The sequence below is a fragment of the Cryptomeria japonica genome, unplaced genomic scaffold, assembly GCF_030272615.1.
Source record: "Cryptomeria japonica unplaced genomic scaffold, Sugi_1.0 HiC_scaffold_364, whole genome shotgun sequence".
Classification (NCBI taxonomy): domain Eukaryota; kingdom Viridiplantae; phylum Streptophyta; class Pinopsida; order Cupressales; family Cupressaceae; genus Cryptomeria; species Cryptomeria japonica.
Genome location: NW_026729186.1, coordinates 40,001 through 62,500, shown reverse-complemented (window position 1 = coordinate 62,500; position 22,500 = coordinate 40,001). Strand labels below are relative to the sequence as shown.

The following is a 22,500-nucleotide window of genomic DNA, read 5'->3' as shown; positions in this document are numbered from 1 at the left end:
TTCGCCGGGGTGGGCACCTTGGTGTGCAGACCTTGGCTGGGTTGCGCGCCCTGGTGGGCACCATGGTGCGCACCAAGGAGCGCTCCGAAGTGTGCTCCAAGGTGCGGCCTGCACGAAGTCGGAGCCCGGTTTGCCCCGGGTGTGCACCTCGGGTGGGCACCTTGGTGCGCATGCCTTGCCTGGGCTGCGCACCAGGGCGGGCTCAAGATGGCACCCGCGTTCCTTTTTTTTCACTATCTTTCAAAACGGAAATTTTAAAATCTCATTTTTTTTTGCCTTTTTCTGGAAATTAGTGAAGGCAGCGCATCAAAGGTGCGCACCTCGCTGCCCACCACGGTGCGCAACGCCGGTGGGCACCCGGGAGTGCTTCGAAGTGTGCTCCAAGGTGCTGCGTGCACGTTGTCGGAGCCCGGTTTGCCCCGGGTGCGCACCTCGCGTGCACCTTCGTCGGGGTGGGCACCTTGGCTGGGTTTGCCCCGGCTGCGCTCCGAAGCGGGGTTATTGGAGCGCCGCCTCTTTTTTTGTCGGAGCGTTTGGTGGGGTTTCTCGCATTGGCTCTTCCGAGGCCCGGTTGCCACCCTGGCGCGCACGAAGTCGGAAGTAGGGTTAATTGCCCGGGTGCGCACCTTTGCCAGGGTGGGCACCTTACCTGGGCTGCGCACCAGGGCGGGCTCAAGATGGCACGCGCGTTCCGTTTTTTTCACTATCTTTCAAAACGGAAATTTTAAAATCTCCTTTTTTTTTTGCCTTTTCTGGAAATTAGTGAAGGCAGCGCATCAAAGGTGCGCACCTCGCTGCCCACCTTGGTGTGCTCTGAGGTGCGCACCCGGGAGCGCTACGAAGTGTGCTCCAAGGTGCGGCGTGCACGTTGTCGGAGCCCGGTTTGCCCCGGGTGCGCACCTCGCCTGCACCTTGGCCGGGGTGGGCACCTTGGCTGGGTTTGCCCAGGGTGCGCTCCGAAGCGGGGTTACTGGAGCGCCCCCTCTTTTTTTGTCAGAGCGTTTGGTGGGGTTTCTCGCATTGGCTCTTCCCAGGCCCGGTTGTTGGGTGCGCTCCCACCCTGGCGCGCGCGAAGTTGGAAGTTGGGTTAATTGCCCGGGCGCGCACCTTCGCCAGGGTGGGCACCTTGGTGCGCACACCTTGGCTGGGCTGCGCACCAGGGCGGGCTCAAGATGGCACCAGCATTCCCTTTTTCTCACTATCTTTCAAAACGGAAATTTTAAAATCTCGTTTTTTTTTTGCCTTTTATGGAAATTAGTGAAGGCATCGCATCAAAGGTGCGCACCTCGCTGCCCACCTTGGTGTGCTCCGAGGTGCCCACCACGGTGCGCAACGCCGGTGCGAACCCGGGAGCGCCCCGATGTGTGCTCCAAGGTGCGGCGTGCACGAAGTCGGACCCCGGTTTGCCCCGGGTGCGCACCTCGCGTGCACCTTGGTGCGCACACCTTGGCTGGGTTGCGCGGCCTGGTGGGCACCATGGTGCGCACCAAGGAGCGCTCCGAAGTGTGCTCCAAGGTGCGGCGTGCACGAAGTCGGAGCCCGGTTTGCCCCGGGTACGCACCTCGCGTGCACCTTCGCCGGGGTGGGCACCTCGGCTGGGTTGCGCGCCCTGGTGCGCACCAAGGAGCGCTCCGAAGTGTGCTCCAAGGTGCGGCGTGCACGAAGTCGGAGCCCGGTTTGCCCCGGGTGCGCACCTTCGCCGCGGTGCGCACCATGGCGTGCACGAAGTCGGAGCCCGGTTTGCCCCGGGTGCGCACCTCGCGTGCACCTTCGGCGGGGTTGCCCGCCCTGGTGGGCACCATGGTGCGCACCAAGGAGCGCTCCGAAGTGTGCTCCAAGGTGCGGCGTGCACGAAGTCGGAGCCCGGTTTGCCCCGGGTGCGCACCTCGCGTGCACCTTCGGCGGGGTTGCGCGCCCTGGTGGGCACCATGGTGCGCACCAAGGAGCGCTCCGAAGTGTGCTCCAAGGTGCGGCGTGCACGAAGTCGGAGCCCGGTTTGCCCCGGGTGCGCACCTCGCGTGCACCTTCGCCGCGGTGGGCACCATGGCGTGCACGAAGTCGGAGCCCGGTTTGCCCCGGGTGCGCACCTCGCGTGCACCTTCGCCGGGGTGGGCACCTCGGCTGGGTTGCGCGCCCTGGTGCGCACCAAGGAGCGCTCCGAAGTGTGCTCCAAGGTGCGGCGTGCACGAAGTCGGAGCCCGGTTTGCCCCGGGTGCGCACCTCGCGTGCACCTTCGCCAGGGTGGGCACCTCGGTGCGCACACCTTCTCAATGTTTTCTTGCCTTTTCTGGAAATTGGTGAAGGCAGCGCATCAAAGGTGCGCACCTCGGTGTGCTCCGAGGTGCGAACCCGAGAGCGCTCCGAGGTGCCCACGAAGTCGAAAGTCGGGTTAATTGCATTGTTTTCCCCGGGTGCGCTCCGAGGTGCGCAACATCGGCGCGCACCAAGGAGGGCTCCGAAGTGTGCTCCAAGGTGCGCACGATGGCGTGCACCTCTGGTGCGCACGATTCGGAGCTCGGTTTGACCGGGGTGCGCACACCTTGGCTGGGTTGCGCACCTTTTGTGCGCTCCAAGGTGCGCACGAAGTCGGAGCTCGGTTTGCCCCGGGTGCGCACCTTCGCCAGGGTGCGCACCTTGATGCGCACGCCTTGGCTGGGCTGCGCACCTTGGTGGGCGCCATGGTGCGCACCTTTCGTGCGCTCCAAGGTGCGCACGAAGTCGGAGCTCGGTTTGCCCCGGGTGCGCACCTTGGTGGGCGCCATGGTGCACTCCGAGGTGCCCAAGATTGGTGCGCACCAAGGAGCGCTCCGAAGTGCGCTCCAAGGTGCGCGCGAAGTCGAAAGTTGGGTTAATTGTCCGGTTTGCCTCGGGTGCGCACCTTGCGTGCACCTTCGCCAGGGTGGGCGCCTTGGTGCGCACACCTTGGCTGGGCTGCGCACACCTTGGCACCCGCGTTTCCTTCATTTTAAATTTTTTTTTTTTACAATCTCTCAAGTGGGAAATTCTATAATCTCAACTTTTTTTGCCTTTTCAGGAAACTTTTGAATGGAGCGCATCATTGGTGCGCTCCGAAGTGTGCTCCAAAGCTCTCTCCAGCTGCGTGCACCTGCCCCGGCCGCGCACCCGGCCCCGCCCAGCTTCGCTCACCTGTCCCGGGCGTCTGGTGCGGAACCTTAGAGTAAGAAACATCACCGTGCACCTTGGCCAACGTGCGCGACTCGACCGAGCGCGCACTGGCCGAGGTGCACACCGATTTCACCTGGGTGCGCGCGCAGCACCTCGGGCGCACCGGGGTGCGCGCACAACGCCCAGGTTGCACCGTGGCCTGTGTGCTCGGGGCGCCTCGGGTGCGCGCTCGGTGTCGCCCCCCCGCGCGCGGTAGTGCGGGCAGCGCACCCCGGCCCGGCCCGGCCCCGACGAGAACGCAAACGGGCAAAAGGTTTATTCAAATAGCATTGCGACGCCCGGCGAAAAACTAAAAAAGGGTGCAACACCGGGACTTCCCGGGAGGTCACCCATCCCAGTACTACTCCGGCCCAAGCGCGCTTAACTGCGGAGTTCTGATGGGATCCGGTGCACTAACGCTGGTATGATCGCACCCGTTATGAGCTTGTCGCAGTGTGTACTTAGCAAACCGCGACCCACGTGCGAATCCACCCCGGCCACCCACCCCCGTCGAGGTGCACACCCTCCCTCGCGAAGTGCGCCCCGTTCGCCAAGTGTGAGCCCTGCCCGGGTGCGCGCACCTTGCTAGGGCGTCGGGTGTGCACCCGGCCCGGCCTACGTGCGTGCACCTGGAGGGGGCGTCGTGTGCGTGCAGTGTCCCGTCTGCAACGCGGTGCCCACACACCACCTCGGGCGCAACGACCTGCGCTCACATGTGGGCCGAGTGCACCTTGGTGCATGTTCGGGGCGCCTCGGGTGCACGCTCGATCTTGCCCCGGTGCACCAAGGCGCTCGGTTTGCCCCGGGTGCGCACTTGGTGCAAGGTGGGCACCCAAAATAGGGATCAAGCACCAAAACACAAGTTTCGGGATGCAAAATGGGACCCAAGGACCACAAATGCGTTCCAAGACCCATGATGGGTCCACGAGAACAAAAATGTGTTCCGAGACTTAATAAACAAATATTGGGTTTTAGGAGAAGAAACATGCTCTGATGCCCAAAACGAGAATCGACCCCGAAAAGGCCACAGGCCAAAAGTGGGATGCGAGACAAAAAAAAATGGGACCCGAGGACCAAAATTGGGTTCCCAGGTCGAAGACAGGGCAACCGGACAAGAAACGACCTCTAAGGCTCGAAATGAGTCCCGACGACTAAAACTTGACAAGAAGCACCCATCAGGCACCCAACTCGACACCCATGGGATGCCGACCCACCCGGGCTTCCACCTAGCACACCTTGGCACCCACCCACCCTCGCACCCAACCTCGCACCCAACTTAGCACCTTTGAACCCACATTGGCACTCACCCTGACCCTGGCACCTTGGAACCCACATTGGCACTCACCTTGACCCTGGCACCCACCTTTGCACTCACCTTGGGACCCACCCTGGCTCCCACCTCGGCACCCACCCAGACACCCACCTTGGTTCCTTGGCACCCACCTTGGATCCTTGGCACCCACCCCGACACCCACCTTGGCACGCAACTTGGCTACTTGCCACCCACCTTGGCTCCTTGACGCCCACCCCGACAACCACCCCGTGACCTACCCTGGCTAGGGTTGGTGCACACCCACCCTGGTGCCCACCTTGGCACCCACCCTATGACCCACCTTGGCACGCACCTTAGTACCCACCCCGTTACCCACCCTAGGACCCACCCCGTGACCCACCTTGGCCAGGGTGGGTGCCTTGGTGCGCACAACTTGCCTGGGCTGCACACCAGGGCGGGCTCAAGATGGCACCCGCGTTCCGTTTTTTTCACTATCTTTCAAAACGGAAATTTTAAAATCTCATTTTTTTCTTTTTTTTGCCTTTTCTGGAAATTAGTGAAGGCAGCGCATCAAAGGTGCGCAATGCTGGTGCGAACCCGGGAGCGCTCCGATGTGTGCTCCAAGGTGCGGCGTGCACGAAGTTCGAGCCCGGTTTGCCCCGGGTGCGCACCTCGCGTGCACCTTCGCCGGGGTGAGCACCTTGGCTGGGTTGCGCGCCCTGGTGCGTACCAAGGAGCGCTCTGAAGTGTGCTCCAAGGTGCGGCGTGCACGAAGTCGGAGCCCGGTTTGCCCCGGGTGTGCACCTCGGGTGCGCACCTCGCGTGCACCTTCGCTGCGGTGGGCACCTTGGCTGGGTTGCGCGCCTTGGTGGGCACCATGCAGTGCACGAAGTCGGAGCCCGGTTTGCCCCGGGCGCGCACCTCCGCCAGGGTGGGCACCTTGGTGCGCACAACTTGCCTGGGCTGCGCACCAGGAAGGGCTCAAGATGGCACCCGCGTTCCGTTTTTTTCACTATCTTTCAGAACGGAAATTTTAAAATATCGTTTTTTTTTGCCTTTTCTGGAAATTAGTGAAGGCAGCGCATCAAAGGTGCGCAACGCTGGTGCGAACCTGGGAGCGCTCCGATGTGTGCTCCAAGGTGCGGCGTGCACGAAGTCGGAGCCCGGTTTGCCCCGGGTGCGCCCTGGTGGGCACCATGGTGCGCACCAAGGAGCGCTCCGAAGTGTGCTCCAAGGTGCGGCCTGCACGAAGTCGGAGCCCGGTTTGCCCCGGGTGTGCACCTCGGGTGGGCACCTTGGTGCGCATGCCTTGCCTGGGCTGCGCACCAGGGCGGGCTCAAGATGGCACCCGCGTTCCTTTTTTTTCACTATCTTTCAAAACGGAAATTTTAAAATCTCATTTTTTTTTGCCTTTTTCTGGAAATTAGTGAAGGCAGCGCATCAAAGGTGCGCACCTCGCTGCCCACCACGGTGCGCAACGCCGGTGGGCACCCGGGAGTGCTTCGAAGTGTGCTCCAAGGTGCTGCGTGCACGTTGTCGGAGCCCGGTTTGCCCCGGGTGCGCACCTCGCGTGCACCTTCGTCGGGGTGGGCACCTTGGCTTGGTTTGCCCCGGCTGCGCTCCGAAGCGGGGTTATTGGAGCGCCGCCTCTTTTTTTGTCGGAGCGTTTGGTGGGGTTTCTCGCATTGGCTCTTCCGAGGCCCGGTTGCCACCCTGGCGCGCACGAAGTCGGAAGTAGGGTTAATTGCCCGGGTGCGCACCTTTGCCAGGGTGGCACCTTACCTGGGCTGCGCACCAGGGCGGGCTCAAGATGGCACGCGCGTTCCGTTTTTTTCACTATCTTTCAAAACGGAAATTTTAAAATCTCCTTTTTTTTTTGCCTTTTCTGGAAATTAGTGAAGGCAGCGCATCAAAGGTGCGCACCTCGCTGCCCACCTTGGTGTGCTCTGAGGTGCGCACCCGGGAGCGCTACGAAGTGTGCTCCAAGGTGCGGCGTGCACGTTGTCGGAGCCCGGTTTGCCCCGGGTGCGCACCTCGCCTGCACCTTGGCCGGGGTGGGCACCTTGGCTGGGTTTGCCCAGGGTGCGCTCCGAAGCGGGGTTACTGGAGCGCCCCCTCTTTTTTTGTCAGAGAGTTTGGTGGGGTTTCTCGCATTGGCTCTTCCCAGGCCCGGTTGTTGGGTGCGCTCCCACCCTGGCGCGCGCGAAGTTGGAAGTTGGGTTAATTGCCCGGGCGCGCACCTTCGCCAGGGTGGGCACCTTGGTGCGCAAACCTTGGCTGGGCTGCGCACCAGGGCGGGCTCAAGATGGCACCAGCATTCCCTTTTTCTCACTATCTTTCAAAACGGAAATTTTAAAATCTCGTTTTTTTTTTGCCTTTTATGGAAATTAGTGAAGGCATCGCATCAAAGGTGCGCACCTCGCTGCCCACCTTGGTGTGCTCCGAGGTGCCCACCACGGTGCGCAACGCCGGTGCGAACCCGGGAGCGCCCCGATGTGTGCTCCAAGGTGCGGCGTGCACGAAGTCGGACCCCGGTTTGCCCCGGGTGCGCACCTCGCGTGCACCTTGGTGCGCACACCTTGGCTGGGTTGCGCGGCCTGGTGGGCACCATGGTGCGCACCAAGGAGCGCTCCGAAGTGTGCTCCAAGGTGCGGCGTGCACGAAGTCGGAGCCCGGTTTGCCCCGGGTGCGCACCTTCGCCGCGGTGGGCACCATGGCGTGCACGAAGTCGGAGCCCGGTTTGCCCCGGGTGCGCACCTCGCGTGCACCTTCGCCGGGGTGGGCACCTCGGCTGGGTTGCGCGCCCTGGTGCGCACCAAGGAGCGCTCTGAAGTGTGCTCCAAGGTGCGGCGTGCACGAAGTCGGAGCCCGGTTTGCCCCGGGTGTGCACCTCGCGTGCACCTTCGCTGCGGTGGGCACCTTGGCTGGGTTGCGCGCCTTGGTGGGCACCATGCAGTGCACGAAGTCGGAGCCCGGTTTGCCCCGGGCGCGCACCTCCGCCAGGGTGGGCACCTTGGTGCGCACAACTTGCCTGGGCTGCGCACCAGGAAGGGCTCAAGATGGCACCCGCGTTCCGTTTTTTTTCACTATCTTTCAGAACGGAAATTTTAAAATATCGTTTTTTTTTTGCCTTTTCTGGAAATTAGTGAAGGCAGCGCATCAAAGGTGCGCAACGCTGGTGCGAACCTGGGAGCGCTCCGATGTGTGCTCCAAGGTGCGGCGTGCACGAAGTCGGACCCCGGTTTGCCCCGGGTGCGCACCTCGCGTGCACCTTGGTGCGCACACCTTGGCTGGGTTGCGCGCCCTGGTGGGCACCATGGTGCGCACCAAGGAGCGCTCCGAAGTGTGCTCCAAGGTGCGGCGTGCACGAAGTCGGAGCCCGGTTTGCCCCGGGTGCGCACCTCGCGTGCACCTTCGCCGCGGTGGGCACCATGGCGTGCACGAAGTCGGAGCCCGGTTTGCCCCGGGTGCGCACCTCGCGTGCACCTTCGCCGGGGTGGGCACCTTGGTGTGCAGACCTTGGCTGGGTTGCGCGCCCTGGTGGGCACCATGGTGCGCACCAAGGAGCGCTCCGAAGTGTGCTCCAAGGTGCGGCCTGCACGAAGTCGGAGCCCGGTTTGCCCCGCGTGTGCACCTCGGGTGGGCACCTTGGTGCGCATGCCTTGCCTGGGCTGCGCACCAGGGCGGGCTCAAGATGGCACCCGCGTTCCTTTTTTTTCACTATCTTTCAAAACGGAAATTTTAAAATCTCATTTTTGTTTGCCTTTTTCTGGAAATTAGTGAAGGCAGCGCATCAAAGGTGCGCACCTCGCTGCCCACCACGGTGCGCAACGCCGGTGGGCACCCGGGAGTGCTTCGAAGTGTGCTCCAAGGTGCTGCGTGCACGTTGTCGGAGCCCGGTTTGCCCCGGGTGCGCACCTCGCGTGCACCTTCGTCGGGGTGGGCACCTTGGCTGGGTTTGCCCCGGCTGCGCTCCGAAGCGGGGTTATTGGAGCGCCGCCTCTTTTTTTGTCGGAGCGTTTGGTGGGGTTTCTCGCATTGGCTCTTCCGAGGCCCGGTTGCCACCCTGGCGCGCACGAAGTCGGAAGTAGGGTTAATTGCCCGGGTGCGCACCTTTGCCAGGGTGGGCACCTTACCTGGGCTGCGCACCAGGGCGGGCTCAAGATGGCACGCGCGTTCCGTTTTTTTTCACTATCTTTCAAAACGGAAATTTTAAAATCTCCTTTTTTTTTTGCCTTTTCTGGAAATTAGTGAAGGCAGCGCATCAAAGGTGCGCACCTCGCTGCCCACCTTGGTGTGCTCTGAGGTGCGCACCCGGGAGCGCTACGAAGTGTGCTCCAAGGTGCGGCGTGCACGTTGTCGGAGCCCGGTTTGCCCCGGGTGCGCACCTCGCCTGCACCTTGGCCGGGGTGGGCACCTTGGCTGGGTTTGCCCAGGGTGCGCTCCGAAGCGGGGTTACTGGAGCGCCCCCTCTTTTTTTGTCAGAGCGTTTGGTGGGGTTTCTCGCATTGGCTCTTCCCAGGCCCGGTTGTTGGGTGCGCTCCCACCCTGGCGCGCGCGAAGTTGGAAGTTGGGTTAATTGCCCGGGCGCGCACCTTCGCCAGGGTGGGCACCTTGGTGCGCACACCTTGGCTGGGCTGCGCACCAGGGCGGGCTCAAGATGGCACCAGCATTCCCTTTTTCTCACTATCTTTCAAAACGGAAATTTTAAAATCTCGTTTTTTTTTTGCCTTTTATGGAAATTAGTGAAGGCATCGCATCAAAGGTGCGCACCTCGCTGCCCACCTTGGTGTGCTCCGAGGTGCCCACCACGGTGCGCAACGCCGGTGCGAACCCGGGAGCGCCCCGATGTGTGCTCCAAGGTGCGGCGTGCACGAAGTCGGACCCCGGTTTGCCCCGGGTGCGCACCTCGCGTGCACCTTGGTGCGCACACCTTGGCTGGGTTGCGCGGCCTGGTGGGCACCATGGTGCGCACCAAGGAGCGCTCCGAAGTGTGCTCCAAGGTGCGGCGTGCACGAAGTCGGAGCCCGGTTTGCCCCGGGTACGCACCTCGCGTGCACCTTCGCCGGGGTGGGCACCTCGGCTGGGTTGCGCGCCCTGGTGCGCACCAAGGAGCGCTCCGAAGTGTGCTCCAAGGTGCGGCGTGCACGAAGTCGGAGCCCGGTTTGCCCCGGGTGCGCACCTTCGCCGCGGTGCGCACCATGGCGTGCACGAAGTCGGAGCCCGGTTTGCCCCGGGTGCGCACCTCGCGTGCACCTTCGGCGGGGTTGCGCGCCCTGGTGGGCACCATGGTGCGCACCAAGGAGCGCTCCGAAGTGTGCTCCAAGGTGCGGCGTGCACGAAGTCGGAGCCCGGTTTGCCCCGGGTGCGCACCTCGCGTGCACCTTCGGCGGGGTTGCGCGCCCTGGTGGGCACCATGGTGCGCACCAAGGAGCGCTCCGAAGTGTGCTCCAAGGTGCGGCGTGCACGAAGTCGGAGCCCGGTTTGCCCCGGGTGCGCACCTCGCGTGCACCTTCGCCGCGGTGGGCACCATGGCGTGCACGAAGTCGGAGCCCGGTTTGCCCCGGGTGCGCACCTCGCGTGCACCTTCGCCGGGGTGGGCACCTCGGCTGGGTTGCGCGCCCTGGTGCGCACCAAGGAGCGCTCCGAAGTGTGCTCCAAGGTGCGGCGTGCACGAAGTCGGAGCCCGGTTTGCCCCGGGTGCGCACCTCGCGTGCACCTTCGCCAGGGTGGGCACCTCGGTGCGCACACCTTCTCAATGTTTTCTTGCCTTTTCTGGAAATTGGTGAAGGCAGCGCATCAAAGGTGCGCACCTCGGTGTGCTCCGAGGTGCGAACCCGAGAGCGCTCCGAGGTGCCCACGAAGTCGAAAGTCGGGTTAATTGCATTGTTTTCCCCGGGTGCGCTCCGAGGTGCGCAACATCGGCGCGCACCAAGGAGGGCTCCGAAGTGTGCTCCAAGGTGCGCACGATGGCGTGCACCTCTGGTGCGCACGATTCGGAGCTCGGTTTGACCGGGGTGCGCACACCTTGGCTGGGTTGCGCACCTTTTGTGCGCTCCAAGGTGCGCACGAAGTCGGAGCTCGGTTTGCCCCGGGTGCGCACCTTCGCCAGGGTGCGCACCTTGATGCGCACGCCTTGGCTGGGCTGCGCACCTTGGTGGGCGCCATGGTGCGCACCTTTCGTGCGCTCCAAGGTGCGCACGAAGTCGGAGCTCGGTTTGCCCCGGGTGCGCACCTTGGTGGGCGCCATGGTGCACTCCGAGGTGCCCAAGATTGGTGCGCACCAAGGAGCGCTCCGAAGTGCGCTCCAAGGTGCGCGCGAAGTCGAAAGTTGGGTTAATTGTCCGGTTTGCCTCGGGTGCGCACCTTGCGTGCACCTTCGCCAGGGTGGGCGCCTTGGTGCGCACACCTTGGCTGGGCTGCGCACACCTTGGCACCCGCGTTTCCTTCATTTTAAATTTTTTTTTTTTACAATCTCTCAAGTGGGAAATTCTATAATCTCAACTTTTTTTGCCTTTTCAGGAAACTTTTGAATGGAGCGCATCATTGGTGCGCTCCGAAGTGTGCTCCAAAGCTCTCTCCAGCTGCGTGCACCTGCCCCGGCCGCGCACCCGGCCCCGCCCAGCTTCGCTCACCTGTCCCGGGCGTCTGGTGCGGAACCTTAGAGTAAGAAACATCACCGTGCACCTTGGCCAACGTGCGCGACTCGACCGAGCGCGCACTGGCCGAGGTGCACACCGATTTCACCTGGGTGCGCGCGCAGCACCTCGGGCGCACCGGGGTGCGCGCACAACGCCCGGGTTGCACCGTGGCCTGTGTGCTCGGGGCGCCTCGGGTGCGCGCTCGGTGTCGCCCCCGCGCGCGCGGTAGTGCGGGCAGCGCACCCCGGCCCGGCCCGGCCCCGACGAGAACGCAAACGGGCAAAAGGTTTATTCAAATAGCATTGCGACGCCCGGCGAAAAACTAAAAAAGGGTGCAACACCGGGACTTCCCGGGAGGTCACCCATCCCAGTACTACTCCGGCCCAAGCGCGCTTAACTGCGGAGTTCTGATGGGATCCGGTGCACTAATGCTGGTATGATCGCACCCGTTATGAGCTTGTCGCAGTGTGTACTTAGCAAACCGCGACCCACGTGCGAATCCACCCCGGCCACCCACCCCCGTCGAGGTGCACACCCTCCCTCGCGAAGTGCGCCCCGTTCGCCAAGTGTGAGCCCTGCCCGGGTGCGCGCACCTTGCTAGGGCGTCGGGTGTGCACCCGGCCCGGCCTACGTGCGTGCACCTGGAGGGGGCGTCGTGTGCGTGCAGTGTCCCGTCTGCAACGCGGTGCCCACACACCACCTCGGGCGCAACGACCTGCGCTCACATGTGGGCCGAGTGCACCTTGGTGCATGTTCGGGGCGCCTCGGGTGCACGCTCGATCTTGCCCCGGTGCACCAAGGCGCTCGGTTTGCCCCGGGTGCGCACTTGGTGCAAGGTGGGCACCCAAAATAGGGATCAAGCACCAAAACACAAGTTTCGGGATGCAAAATGGGACCCAAGGACCACAAATGCGTTCCAAGACCCATGATGGGTCCACGAGAACAAAAATGTGTTCCGAGACTTAATAAACAAATATTGGGTTTTAGGAGAAGAAACATGCTCTGATGCCCAAAACGAGAATCGACCCCGAAAAGGCCACAGGCCAAAAGTGGGATGCGAGACAAAAAAAAATGGGACCCGAGGACCAAAATTGGGTTCCCAGGTCGAAGACAGGGCAACCGGACAAGAAACGACCTCTAAGGCTCGAAATGAGTCCCGACGACTAAAACTTGACAAGAAGCACCCATCAGGCACCCAACTCGACACCCATGGGATGCCGACCCACCCGGGCTTCCACCTAGCACACCTTGGCACCCACCCACCCTCGCACCCAACCTCGCACCCAACTTAGCACCTTTGAACCCACATTGGCACTCACCCTGACCCTGGCACCTTGGAACCCACATTGGCACTCACCTTGACCCTGGCACCCACCTTTGCACTCACCTTGGGACCCACCCTGGCTCCCACCTCGGCACCCACCCAGACACCCACCTTGGTTCCTTGGCACCCACCTTGGATCCTTGGCACCCACCCCGACACCCACCTTGGCACGCAACTTGGCTACTTGCCACCCACCTTGGCTCCTTGACGCCCACCCCGACAACCACCCCGTGACCTACCCTGGCTAGGGTTGGTGCACACCCACCCTGGTGCCCACCTTGGCACCCACCCTATGACCCACCTTGGCACGCACCTTAGTACCCACCCCGTTACCCACCCTAGGACCCACCCCGTGACCCACCTTGGCCAGGGTGGGTGCACCCACCCTGGTGCCCACCTTGGCACCCACCCATCCTAGCACCCAGCCTGTGACCGGGCTTGGAACCCAACCTTGCACCCGCACCCGTCTTGGCCAGTGTGGGTGCGCACCCATCCTGGCACCCACGTTGTGACACACCCTTTAACCCACGCACCCTAGCACCCACGTTGGCACCCACCTTGGAACCCAACCTAGCAACTTGGCACCCACCCCGTGACCCACCTTGGCATCCACCATAGCAGTCGCCGACTTGGCACCCACCTCGGCACCCACCTTGACACTTGTGGACCCACCTTGCCACTCACCCTAGCATCGACCCATCCTAGCACCCACCCTGGCACCTTTGCACCCTAGCACTCACCCATCCTAGCACCTAACCTGTGACCCACCTTGACACTCACCCTCGCACCCACCTTGGAACCCAACCTAGCACCCACCCACCCTGACACCAACCCTAGCACCTACCCACCCTTGCACCCACCCTGTGACCCATCTTGGCACCCACCCATCCTACCACTCAACCTATCACCCACCTTCTCACCCACCTTGGCATCCACCTTAGCACCCACCCACACTGGCACCTTGGCACCCACCTCGGGCAAGGTGGGTGCACACCCACCCTGGCACCCAATTTAGAACCCACCGAGCATGTTACCCACCTTGGCACCCACATTGCAGCCCACCCTAGTACCCACCCTATGACCCACATTGGCATCCACACCCTAGCACCCAGGCACCTCGACACCCGCCTTGACACCCACCCTAGCACTGAACCTGTGACCCACCTTGGAACTCACCCTAGAACCCACCCACCCTGTGAACCACCTTGGCATCCACCTTAGCACCCACCCACCTTGGCACCCACTCTAGCACTCACCCATCCTAACACCCAACTTGTTACCCACCTTGGCACCCGCCCTCGCGTCCACCTTGAAACCCACCCTAGCACCCACCCACGCAGGAGCCCACCTTGGCACCCAACCTAACACCCACGCATCCTGGCACCCAACTTGTGACCCACCTTGGAACCCACCCTAGTACCCACCTTTGAACCCACTATATCACCAACCCACCTTGGCACCCACCCTATGACCCTCTTTGGAATCCACCCTAGCACGCACCCACCCTGGCACCCACCATGGAGCGCACCCTAGCACCCACCCACCTCGGCACGCACCTCAACACCCACCTTGGTGTGCGCACTGCGCCAACCTCTCAAAGACCCTATGTGGTGCGCTCCAAAGTGTACACCTTTGGTGCGCTCCAAGGTGCGCACCTTTGGTGCACACCGAGGTGCACACCAAAGTGTGCACCGAGGTGAGCACCAAAGTGCACTCCAGGGTGCACACCAAGGCGTGCACCTTTGGTGCGGTCAATGCAAACGAATTCGGAAGTTGGGGTCGATGTCCTAATCGCTGCTGCAGACTACACGTATGAGAATCGGACAAATAGCTTTATATAGGGGAGGTGTTGCGTTTGATGGGTCGACTCCCCTGGTTGTGTGCACTGCACCAACTTCAAAGACCCTGTCTTGTTTAAGAAGTCAAAAGTTGGGGTGGATGTCCTAATCATTGCTGCAGTCTACGCATGTATGAGAATCAGACAAATAGCTTATATAGGGGAGGTGTTGCATTCGGTGGGTTGACTCCCCTGGTTGTGCGCACTGCGCCAACCTCAAAGACCCCGCATAGCAGAAGAAGTCGGAAGTCGGATTTTGGTGAGCACCAAGGCGTGCACCTTTGGTGCGGTCAACGCAGACGAATTCAGAAGTTGGGGTGGATGTCCTAATCGTTGTTGCAGGCTACACATGTATGAGAATCAGACAAATAGCTTATATAGGGGAGGTGTTGGGTTTGATGGGTCAACTCCCTTGGTTGTGCGCATTACGCCAACCTCAAAGACCTTGTTTTCGTTAAGAAGTCAAAAGTTGGGGTCAATGTCCTAATGGCTCCTGCAGGCTACACATGTATGAGAATCGGACAAATAGCTTATATAGGGGAGGTGTTGGGTTTGATGGGTCGACTCCCCTGGTTGTGCGCATTACGTCAACCTCAAAGACCTTGTTTTCGTTAAGAAGTCAAAAGTTGGGGTCGATGTCCTAATTGCTCCTGTAGACTACACATGTATGAGAATCAGACAAATAGCTTATATAGGGGAGGTGTTGGGTTTGATGGGTTGACTCCCCTAGTTGTTCGCATTACACCAACCTCAAAGACCTTGTTTTCGTTTAGAAGCCGAAAGTTGGGGTCGATGTCCTAATTGCTCCTGCAGGCTACGCATGTATGAGAATCAGACAAATAGCTTATATAGGGGAGGTGTTGGGTTTGATGGGTCGACTCCCCTGGTTGTGCGCATTGCGCCAACCTCAAAGACCCTGCATTGCGGATGAAGTCGAAAGTCAGAGTTTGGTGTGCTACAAGGTGTGGTCGAAGGTGCTCACCTAGGTGTGCACCTTTGGAGCACAGGAAAAGTGCCCTCCAAAAGTGCGCACCTTTGGAGTGCACAAAAGTGCCCTCCAAAAGTGCGCACCTTTGGAGCGCAGAAAAGTGCCCTCCAAAAAGTGCCCTCCAAAAGTGCGCACCTTTGGAGCGCAGAAAAGTGCCCTCCAAAAAGTGCCCTCCAAAAGTGCGCACCTTTGGAGCGCAGAAAAGTGCCCTCCAAAAAGTGCCCTCCAAAAGTGCGCACCTTTGGAGCGCAGAAAAGTGCCCTCCAAAAAGTGCCCTCCAAAAGTGCGCACCTTTGGAGCGCAGAAAAGTGCCCTCCAAAAAGTGCCCTCCAAAAGTGCGCACCTTTGGAGCGCAGAAAAGTGCCCTCCAAAAAGTGCCCTCCAAAAGTGCGCACCTTTGGAGCGCAGAAAAGTGCCCTCCAAAAAGTGCCCTCCAAAAGTGCGCACCTTTGGAGCGCAGAAAAGTGCCCTCCAAAAAGTGCCCTCCAAAAGTGCGCACCTTTGGAGCGCAGAAAAGTGCCCTCCAAAAAGTGCCCTCCAAAAGTGCGCACCTTTGGAGCGCAGAAAAGTGCCCTCCAAAAGTGCGCACCTTTGGAGCGCACAAAAGTGCCCTCCAAAAGTGCGCACTTTTGGTGCGCACCAAGGCGCTGGTTCGGTCGTTGCAGGCGAGTTCGGAAGTTGGGGTCGATGTCCTGAGCGGAGGTGCAAACTACACAGGTGTCGGAATCGGACAAATAGCTTATATAGGGGAGGTGTATGCTTCGATGGGTCGACTCCCCAGGTTGAGCGCACCGCGCCAACCTCAAAGACCCTACGGTATGGATGAAGTCGGAAGTTGGGTCCGATGACCGATTCGATTAGTAGGTATGCTCATGAGGTCGGAATTTGGGTCCGATGACCTGCCATGTGCAGGAAGGCGAATGTTGACACTGTGCGTTGCAAGGTGCACACCAAGGCGCTGGTGCGGTCTTTTTAGTCGAGTTCGGAAGTTGGGGTCGATGTCCTGATCGGAGGTGCAAGCTACACAGGTGTGGGAATCGGACAAATAGCTTATATAGGGGAGGTGTATGCTTCGTTGGGTCGACTCCCCGGGTTGAGCGCACCGCGCCAACCTCAAAGACCCTACGGTATGGATGAAGTCGGAAGTTGGGTCCGATGACCGATTCGATATGTAGGCATACTCGCGAGGTCGGAATTTGGGTCCGATGACCTGCCACGTGCAGGAAGGCGAATGTTGGCACTGTGCGTTGCAAGGTGCGCACCAAGGCGCTGGTTCGGTCGTTGGAGGCGAGTTCGGAAGTTGGGGTCGATGTCTTGATCGGAGGTGCAAACTACACAGGTGTGGGAATCGGACAAATAGCTTATATAGGGGAGGTGTATGCTTCGTTGGGTCGACTCCCCGGGTTGAGCGCACCGCGCCAACCTCAAAGACCCTACGGTATGGATGAAGTCGGAAGTTGGGTCCGATGACCGATTCGATATGTAGGCATACTCGCGAGGTCGGAATTTGGGTCCGATGACCTGCCATGTGCAGGAAGGCGAATGTTGGGACTGTGCGTCGCAAGGTGCGCACCAAGGCGCTGGTGCCGTCGTTGCAGTCGAGTTCGGAAGTTGGGGTCGATGTCCTGGTCAGAGGTGCAAACTACACAGGTGTGGGAATCGGACAAATAGCTTATATAGGGGAGGTGTATGCTTCGATGGGTCGACTCCCTGGGTTGAGCGCACCGCGCCAACCTCAAAGACCCTACAGTATGGATGAAGTCGGAAGTTGGGTCCGATGACCGATTCGATACGTAGGCATATTGGCGAGGTCTGAATTTGTGTCCGATGACCTGCCATGCGCAGGAAGGCGGAATTTGGGTCCGATGACCGAGTTGATGGCGTGCCATGCGCAGAAAGGCGGAATTTGGGTCCGATGACCGAGTTGATGTTGATGGCCCGCCATGCACAGGAAGGCGGAATTTGGGTCCGATGACCGATTTGAAGGCGTGCCATACGCAAAAAGGCGGAGTTTGGGTCCGATGACCGAGTTGATATTGATGGCCCGCCATGCGCAGGAAGGCGGAATTTGGGTCCGATGACCTGACATACGCATGGAGTCCGACTCGGGGGCCGATGTTCGATTCGATGACTTGCATTGTGGGTAAAGTCGGAAGTTGTGGTCTTTGACCCGATTCGATGACCAGACTTCGGCTGCTTGAGAATCGGACAAATAACTTATATAGGGGAGGTAGTGTTCTCGAGCATCCTCCCCCCGTGCCCGTTTATGTCGATTGATGCTGGTGCTCGACTGGTTGGAGCGCTCGGATGCAAAAATCTTGCACCAGGATTTATCGATTGTGATGGACACGGCAAGTCTCCTGATTGCTATGCAGGAGCTCATCGTGAATCTCTATGCGGCCTTGGTATGGACTCGACCTGCGGAATGGTTCGGCAATGGTAGTCGCTCCAACACGTCCTTGCAATGGCCACAGAGGTGATTCGACTAGAGCTCCAGTCTAGCTTTTGGGTTGCTTGGCGGACTGGTATAGCCGCGATCGAGTTCCGGCCATGAACGTTTTAGATAGCTCTTGGGCTTTCTGGGACGGAAGTCGGAAGTTTGGGCTGTTGTCCGATTTGATGACCATTCTTCGGATGTGTGAGAATCGGACAAATAACTTATATAGGGGACTGTGTTGTCTCACGCAGCCCCCTCCGTGCCCCTCTATCTCGACCGATGTTGGTGCTTGAAAGGGTTGGGATCGCTCGGATTTATAAACGTGCACCACCATTTGTCGAGTGTGAGGGACGCGGCAGGTCTCCTAAATGCTATGCGGGCGCTCTCTGAGAATCTCTATCCGGCCTCGACACAGACTAGTCTTGCTGAATGGTTTGGCACTGGTAGTCGATCCAACACGTCGTTGTTGTGGCCGCCTAGGCGATTCGATTCGAGCCCCCGTCTAGCTTTTGGGTTGCTTGGCGGATTTTGCCCTATCCGCAAGTGAGCTCGGTCCCTAAACGTTCGAGAAACCCGATTGCTATGCGCCGACTCTCTTTCTTGCGAGCCTCCATCTAGCTTTTGGGTCTCTACGGAACGGAAGTCGGAATCTGGGACCGTTGTTTGATTCGACGAGGCAGACTACGGTTGTGCGAGAATCGGACAAATAACTTATATAGGGGAGGTGTTGACTGGAGCATTCTCCCCCGTGCCCCTCTAACTCGACCAATGCTGGCGCTCGAACGGTGGTAGCGCTCGGATTTTCATTGAGCGCCAGCATTGGTCGATTTAGAGGGGCATGCGAGATTCCCGAATGCTATGCGAGGGCTCTAACGGAAATGTCTATTGGTTTCGGTATGGATGCAATTGCGAGTGGTTCGGCAAAGGTAGTCGTTCCGATGCGTCCATGTCGTGGCCAAATCGATAATTCGATTTGAGCCCTCGTATAGCATTTGGGTCTCTCGATGTGATTCCGCATTCCAGTCCCTTTGGGCACTGCTTGAGCCGCATCCCAGGGGGTTCCCTTCCCAATAATCTGCCTCGCAACCCGATTGCTATGCGGTGAGGCTCCTCGGCCGCCTCGGAACTATCTGTGTATCAGACGCATCGCGGGATAAGGGGTTGGCAACGGTAGTCGCCCCAAGCGCGTCCGATGCTTGGACCATTCCGAGGCGGCCCTGAAGCCTCTTCCGTCTAGCCGTTGGGTCCTTCTCGCCGCATCCCTCGCCTCGCACCCCGATTGCTATGCGGTGAGGCTCCTCGGCCGCCTCGGAACTATCTGTGTATCGGACGCGTCGCGGGATAAGGGGTTGTCACTGGTAGTCGCCCCAAGCGCGTCCGATGCTTGGACCATTCCGAGGCGGCCCTGAAGCCTCTTCCGTCTAGCCGTTGGGTCCTTCTCGCCGCATCCCTCGCCTTGCACCCCGATTGCTATGCGGTGAGGCTCCTCGGCCGCCTCGGAACTATCTGTGTATCGGACGCGTCGCGGGATAAGGGGTTGTCACTGGTAGTCGCCCCAAGCGCGTCCGATGCTTGGACCATTCCGAGGCGGCCCTGAAGCCTCTTCCGTCTAGCCGTTGGGTCCTTCTCGCCGCATCCCTCGCCTCGCACCCCGATTGCTATGCGGTGAGGCTCCTCGGCCGCCTCGGAACTATCTGTGTATCGGACGCGTCGCGGGATAAGGGGTTGTCATTGGTAGTCGCCCCAAGCGCGTCCGATGCTTGGACCATTCCGAGGCGGCCCTGAAGCCTCTTCCGTCTAGCCGTTGGGTCCTTCTCGCCGCATCCCTCGCCTCGCACCCCGATTGCTATGCGGTGAGGCTCCTCGGCCGCCTCGGAACTATCTGTGTATCGGACGCGTCGCGGGATAAGGGGTTGTCACTGGTAGTCGCCCCAAGCGCGTCCGATGCTTGGACCATTCCGAGGCGGCCCTGAAGCCTCTTCCGTCTAGCCGTTGGGTCCTTGCCGCATCCCTCGCCTCGCACCCCGATTGCTATGCGGTGAGGCTCCTCGGCCGCCTCGGAACTATCTGTGTATCGGACGCGTCGCGGGATAAGGGGTTGTCACTGGTAGTCGCCCCAAGCGCGTTCGATGCTTGGACCATTCCGAGGCGGCCCTGAAGCCTCTTCCGTCTAGCCGTTGGGTCCTTCTCGCCGCATCCCTCGCCTCGCACCCCGATTGCTATGCGGTGAGGCTCCTCGGCCGCCTTGGAACTATCTGTGTATCGGACGCGTCGCGGGATAAGGGGTTGTCACTGGTAGTCGCCCCAAGCGCGTCCGATGCTTGGACCATTCCGAGGCGGACCCGAAGCCTCTTCCGTCTAGCCGTTGGGTCCTTCTCGCCGCATCCTTCGCCTCGCACCCCGATTGCTATGCGGTGAGGCTCCTCGGCCGCCTCGGAACTATCTGTGTATCGGACGCGTCGCGGGATAAGGGGTTGTCACTGGTAGTCGCCCCAAGCGCGTCCGATGCTTGGACCATTCCGAGGCGGACCCGAAGCCTCTTCCGTCTAGCCGTTGGGTCCTTCTCGCCGCATCCCTCGCCTCGCACCCCGATTGCTATGCGGTGAGGCTCCTCGGCCGCCTTGGAACTATCTGTGTATCGGACGCGTCGCGGGATAAGGGGTTGTCACTGGTAGTCGCCCCAAGCGCGTCCGATGCTTGGACCATTCCGAGGCGGACCCGAAGCCTCTTCCGTCTAGCCGTTGGGTCCTTCTCGCCGCATCCCTCGCCTCGCACCCCGATTGCTATGCGGTGAGGCTCCTCGGCCGCCTTGGAACTATCTGTGTATCGGACGCGTCGCGGGATAAGGGGTTGTCACTGGTAGTCGCCCCAAGCGCGTCCGATGCTTGGACCATTCCGAGGCGGACCCGAAGCCTCTTCCGTCTAGCCGTTGGGTCCTTCTCGCCGCATCCCTCGCCTCGCACCCCGATTGCTATGCGGTGAGGCTCCTCGGCCGCCTTGGAACTATCTGTGTATCGGACGCGTCGCGGGATAAGGGGTTGTCACTGGTAGTCGCCCCAAGCGCGTCCGATGCTTGGACCATTCCGAGGCGGCCCCGAAGCCTCTTCCGTGTAGCCGTTGGGTCCTTCTCGCCGCATCCCTCGCCTCGCACCCCGATTGCTATGCGGTGAGGCTCCTCGGCCGCCTTGGAACTATCTGTGTATCGGACGCGTCGCGGGATAAGGGGTTGTCACTGGTAGTCGCCCCAAGCACGTCCGATGCTTGGACCATTCCGAGGCGGCCCCGAAGCCTCTTCCGTGTAGCCGTTGGGTCCTTCTCGCCGCATCCCTCGCCTCGCACCCCGATTGCTATGCGGTGAGGCTCCTCGGCCGCCTTGGAACTATCTGTGTATCGGACGCGTCGCGGGATAAGGGGTTGTCACTGGTAGTCGCCCCAAGCGCGTCCGATGCTTGGACCATTCCGAGGCGGACCTGAAGCCTCTTCCCTCTAGCCGTTGGGGCTTTCTCGCCGCATCCCTCGCCTCGCACCCTGATTGCTATGCTGTGAGGCTCCTCGGCCGCCTTGGAACTATCTGTGTATCGGACGCATCGCGGGATAAGGGGTTGGCAGTGGTAGTCGCCCCAAGCGCATCCGATGCTTGGACCATTCCGAGGCGGCCCTGCAGCCTCTTCCGTCTAGCCGTTGGGGCCATCTCGCCGCATCCCCCACCTCGCACCACGATTGCTATGCGGTGAGGCTCCTTGGCCGCCTCGGAACTATCTGTGTATCGGACGCATCGCGGGATAAGGGGTTGTCACTGGTAGTCGCCCCAAGCGCGTCCGATGCTTGGACTATTCCGAGGCGGCCCTGCAGCCTCTTCCGTCTAGCCGTTGGGGCCATCTCGCTGCATCCCCCACCTCCTCGGCCGCCTCGGAACTATCTGTGTATCGGACGCATCGCGGGATAAGGGGTTGGCAGTGGTAGTCGCCCCAAGCGCGTCCGATGCTTGGACTATTCCGAGGCAGCCCTGCAGCCTCTTCCGTCTAGCCTTTGGGGCCATCTCGCCGCATCCCTCGCCTCGCACCCCGATTGCTATGCGGTGAGGCTCCTCGGCCGCCTGGGAACTATCTTCGTATCGGACGCATCGCGGGATAAGGGGTTGTCACTGGTAGTCGCCCCAAGCGCGTCCGATGCTTGGACTATTCCGAGGCGGCCCTGTGGCCTCTTCCGTCTAGCCGTTGGGGCCATCTCGCCGCATCCCCCACCTCGCACCCCGATTGCTATGCGGTGAGGCTCTTCGGCCGCCTTGGAACTATCTTCGTATCGGACGCATCGCGGGATAAGGGGTTGTCACTGGTAGTGGCCCCAAGCGCGTCCGATGCTTGGACTATTCCGAGGCGGCCCTGCAGCCTCTTCCGTCTAGCCGTTGGGGCCATCTCGCCGCATCCCCCACCTCGCACCCCGATTGCTATGCGGTGAGGCTCCTCGGCCGCCTTGGAACTATCTTCGTATCGGACGCATCGCGGGATAAGGGGTTGTCACTGGTAGTCGCCCCAAGCGCGTCCGATGCTTGGACTATTCCGACGCGGCCCTGTGGCCTCTTCCGTCTAGCCGTTGGGGCCATCTCGCCGCATCCCCCACCTCGCACCCCGATTGCTATGCGGTGAGGCTCCTCGGCCGCCTTGGAACCATCTTCGTATCGGACGCATCGCGGGATAGGGGGCTGTCACTGGTAGTCGCCCCAAGCGTGTCCGATGCTTGGACCATTCCTAGGCGGCCCTGAAGCCTCTTCCGTCTAGCCGTTGGGGCCTTCCCGCCCCATCCCTCGCCTCGCACCCCCGATTGCTATGCGGTGA

The 22,500-nt window shown here is 60.9% G+C and overlaps 2 non-coding genes across 2 annotated transcripts; both read right to left on the bottom strand.

Moving 5' to 3' along the window:
- Positions 1–3,482: 3,482 nt before the first annotated feature.
- On the bottom strand, positions 3,483–3,601 carry LOC131871015 (5S ribosomal RNA). Its single transcript, XR_009369312.1, has one exon. It is a non-coding gene; the product is annotated as a 5S ribosomal RNA (ribosomal RNA).
- Positions 3,602–11,408: 7,807 nt separating this feature from the next.
- On the bottom strand, positions 11,409–11,527 carry LOC131871001 (5S ribosomal RNA). Its single transcript, XR_009369298.1, has one exon. It is a non-coding gene; the product is annotated as a 5S ribosomal RNA (ribosomal RNA).
- Between the last annotated feature and the right edge of the window lie 10,973 nt (positions 11,528–22,500).